Raw genomic sequence first — 4885 nt, 5'->3', positions numbered from 1 at the left:
GGATGCTGTCAAGTGTGGACGGGGAAAGCGTGTTGGCCGTATTCGACGTCGTCATTCCACTGTGCAGGCTGTTAAGTTAACGTTTTAAGCTGTTAGAGATGGAGTACAACTGTGTACTGAAGAAGGATTGCATTATTAAACATTTTGTTTGGACTACAACTTCACCAGGATTTGCCTCGATGCCTGCCTGGCCTTCTGCATTCGTGAGTAAACCAAGTTAGCTTGTTAGCTAAGCTAGGTGTTATTTCAAGGATGGCAATTCTGGAGACAAAATATGACTAAAGTCAAATACATCGGCACGGCACGATACAAGTCTATGCAGCAAACTGGTTTAAGAATACAGGAATCATGTACTTTAGCTAACTAGCTAAGTGAAAAAGCTCCGTTCAAAGTAGCACTACGTTCAAAGTAGGCCTAGATCACGCAGGTGGCGCTGCGTTACTATCCAACAAGAAATATTTATTTATGAGCTTTTCACTGTTTGCTCTTCAATGAAAGTGTTACAGATCAAAGTGAAAATTACGTTTCTGCTCTCTGGGGTTCAGTGTATCTCCGTGAAGTGAGCAACAATCTCCCACAATTTGACTTCCGGTTCCTAACCCTAATGCAGACCCTAAAACCTTTAACCCTAAAACAACCTGAATCAACCGCACCCTAAATTGTTGCTGGCTAAAATAGTTGCTGGCTTTATCCTGCTGGTCGAGTCTTGCAATGGAAGCATAGAATGGAAGAATCCGACTTGACGTCTGGGGATGTAGTTACTGGAACTGACCACACGAGGGCAGCAGCCACGTAGACACAAAAAGGACTTGAAGCGTAGTTGAATCAGTTTATTATACGGTAGTTATTAAACTAACGTCGTTAACACAGTTGATGAGACCATCTCAAAAAGACGATAGAAACGTAACGGACATTGAGCAATTATTGGAAGATTTGAAAATGCATTATTGGAATTGTGTAATTCTGCTTATAATGAGTCAGTTCTAGTGTTCCTGGTGGAGGAGGAATACATTGGTTATTATTGTAATATTTGCTTGTTATTGTAATATTTGGTTATTATTAATATAATATTGGTTGGTATAAATAAGGAACCTCAATGGACAAAAGAGCGACTCCGGTGGGACTCGAACCCACAACCTTTGAATTACATCTCATTGGAAATGCCTGACTAGAAGTCCAATGCGCTATCCATTGCGCCACGGAGCCACCTGTTGCTATGCTGTGATTTGTTGTAATTTATACATATATGGTCTACACAACCTTTCTCCAGTCTGTGACGATGTGCTAGGTATCATTCTTATTATGTGTAACGTTAGATTGGCTTCTTTTGACCTTGTTTCCGTTTAGATCTGGTTGCTTGTTTCTCTCGCGAGATCTGGCAACATTCTGTTTAGGCTAACATCACTTCCTTTGTCAATGGTAAAAGTGACACATTTACTTACTTTGTGTAAGGGTTTTGTGGGGTACATATATTAACGGCCGCACGTTTCATCTACCACTTCTAAAAGTGTAATAATAGCGCTAATGCCAGTTTAAAATGTTATGCCATATTGCTGCTTTTCAGAGCCCGGATAGCTCAGTCGGTAGAGCATCAGACTTTTAATCTGAGGGTCCAGGGTTCAAGTCCCTGTTCGGGCGGTAGTATTTTTGGGAGCTGTATAAAAATGTTTTTGCTGCAGTAACAGTAGTTAGGCACATAAAACAAGGTAAAACAAGTGGATACACAGGAATATTGATGTACAGGCAAACAGGCTTAAACAAGTAGAACATTCAAATGTCACAGAAGCATTTGCTGAGACAGTGAGGCAGGCTAGAGAAGCTCTTATGCACACTAGAGCAGTGATTCTCAACCTTTTTCATATCAAGGACCCCACATTTTTCTTCAAAAATTTATTTTTCGATTTTTCAGAACATGAAAAACAAAAACAAGCTCAGACAGGAAAATAAAGAAAAATAAAATATGTTATCAACATTCCAACACCACAACGTGGTGCTACCAGCCGCGTAAGGTGCTTATGTGCTTGTAAGAGATGTTGTGCCGGCCCAAGCCCCAGAATCTTATTTTGCTACTTCCACCTATGTTCCACCATACTTCCTGCAAAATGTAATACATGCATGACTATTTATGCCATTGCAGTATCTTATTATTTGCAAGTACATGATTTTTGTAACAAAAAGGGATTTTTTGGGGGGGCCCCTGAGACCGAACGGCCCCGAGTTGAATGTGGCCCCTATGCACTTGAGATGGCCCAAAGAACAGGATAACAGGAAATCATAGTGAAAAATAAATGTATTTTTAACATCACTCCTTTCCATCCACAGTAGTTCATGGCAACCGACTCGGGTGGCGCTGTCTTGCAAAATGCTTGGAAGCTGTGCATGGTTATGGGCCGGACGAAGAAAGCCAAAAGAGAAGACAAGCTTGCATAAAATCGACTCATTCATTTCAGTGAGTACAATGAATCCATATTGTAGAAAATGCTCCGTAATGGCCCACCATCAGGCCTGTTCTTGGGGCAATTGACGCTCACGAACCAAGGCGCCAACGACGTAATGATGATGACACCGCCGTGACATCATCGATGATGATGTCAGAGTTCACCTCGTGAGGTCATCGGTGACGACAGAGTTTCCCCTGTGAGGTCACCAGCGATGTCAGACGGTCTAGGCTGACTGTGATGGCAGACGTTACTTTATGAGGTCACCGATGATGTCATACCTCCCCGGACGTTGTGACATCACCAACGATGTCATACCTCGAATGTGGGGGGGTATAAAAGGTGTTGTTCTGTTATGATATGTATTGTCCTATTCCCCTTTCTGCAATCTGTAAGCTCTGTATGCGGCTTCTGCCTTGCTCCTATCTGCCTGCTATTTCATTAAAGCTTGAAAGACATCTCTGTGGTTCTAACCGATCACTGCCCGTGAGCCCTTACCTAAGATCCGGCAACTTCACACAAGGCAAGCACACAAACTTCCTTACACATATAGTTGAATAAAAACTCACAAAATGTCTACCCTCTTTGATAGATGCTGAAGCTTGAAGTTACATTAAAAAACAACAAAGAAACAGCAAGGTTAAATGAGGAGAACATTATTTTTTGATTGGTAGACCCTACCTTGATGTTGAAAGGTGCTCGGTCAAAGCCAGTCCCTCTGTGGAGCTGGCTAGCCGTGATCGTATAGTGGTTAGTACTCTGCGTTGTGGCCGCAGCAACCCCGGTTCGAATCCGGGTCACGGCACAGCTTCTGTTGTTAGAACTTCAGCCCTGCTCTTTTACTGATACCTGCTTTAGAATCCTATTCTGAGCACAGCAGTGAATGTCCTGTACTTAGAGCAGGAGTGGGCAACAGTCCCCCCCAAAAAATACAGTGCACCTGAACGCAACATGCAAGATACCCGCTGAATAATTGTCCAAATGTTCATGTCATTCTGGCCAATACTCCACTTCTGTTATAACATTTCAGTCTGGAATATGGAATATCTTTCAATAATCTTTATGACTAAATGGCTAAAAGTAATCTCATGTGTAAGAATTGACTGTTCTACATTGAAGTAAACATTTTAATAATTAACTCATTGGTTTTGGATTTATTTAGCTTCAATAGTGCATTTTTGTTCTTGTGTGACCCTCAACACAGGCTTTGAGAATCCAGGGCCACTTACTGATACTTATGCATAAATTAACCCACTCATATTCTGGTTTATTTCAAGAAAAACATTTCGGCTAGTGGAAATTCTAATTGGCTGGTAACTTTAAAATCTAGCAGCCATTTTGGCAGGTGGTCAAAAAAGTTAATTTCAATCCTCTCTGGGCTTCCCCACAATTGTGCTGGTCTCTGACAGTCACCAAAAAACATTCTGAAAGAATGGAAGTCCCCCTCTTCACCTTCTTTCCAACTGTGGTTGATGGACATGATCTCTGTTAAAAGGATGGAGAGGCTCAGATCCCTGAGAATCAACTCGCTTGGAAAGTTTCAAACTATTTGGGAGCCGTTTCTGACCTACCTTGATGAGGTTAGGGGCGGTGAGTGACTTGCCCGGCTGGTTTGTCTTGGGCCCCTTGTACGGGACCCCACACATGGCATCTTTGATAGGCACATAGGCACCCTTATGTGGGTGGTAGCAACATATTATAATTGTCAATGTTATATGCATGCTTTTCTTTGTTTTCCTTTCCTGTGTCTGAGCTTGTTTGTACGTTGTTAAAATTGAAAATAAAATAGATAAATAAATAAAAAACCGGGGGAGCACGTGGACACGGCTCATGATGGAAGATGTAGGATTCCCTCAAAGAAACTCCTCTGGAGATGCCAGTTGAAATAAAGAAGTCACAGTCCAGGTTTTGCTGCAACAGCATCTGATCTGCCCCTCAGTGTTGGTGGACAAGCAGGTGATGATGGAGCTGCCTGTACTTGCACTCATCTTCCAGGAACGACCAGTCCTTGGGTCTAATGCAAGACATGACATGGACTGGCTTTTTGTTGCTTCATCCTTCTGTGTTCTTTTCTTCAACGCACAAAGACCAGTCATTGGGCACCAAGCTAGTCTTGTGGAGCATTGGCTTTATCTGTGTGTTAAAAAGTGCGACAATGGAGTGCATTGGCCCGGGAATCGAACCCAGGTCAACTGCTTGGAAGGAAGCTATGCTCAAATCAAGTATTCATCACAGCCATGGCATTTTAGGGAATGTTTGAACACAGAAATACTTTGAACATGTCCCATAGTGCTGTTAAAAACCTCTGCAAAATGTCACAAATCTAATGTCTGTGTTTACTGGCCCACTCCTTGGTGTTTTAACGTAACAATAACATTGTAATCCAAGCCGTGTTGCGGAATAGGAACTTGATTTATGACAAGAAAAGAGTCCCAGCTTTTATACAA

This window comes from Poromitra crassiceps, assembly GCF_964638095.1.
Source record: "Poromitra crassiceps genome assembly, chromosome: 19".
In the NCBI taxonomy this organism is placed as follows: domain Eukaryota; kingdom Metazoa; phylum Chordata; class Actinopteri; order Beryciformes; family Melamphaidae; genus Poromitra; species Poromitra crassiceps.
The sequence above is the reverse complement of the archived record's forward strand: the minus strand, read 5'-3'. Positions refer to the sequence as shown.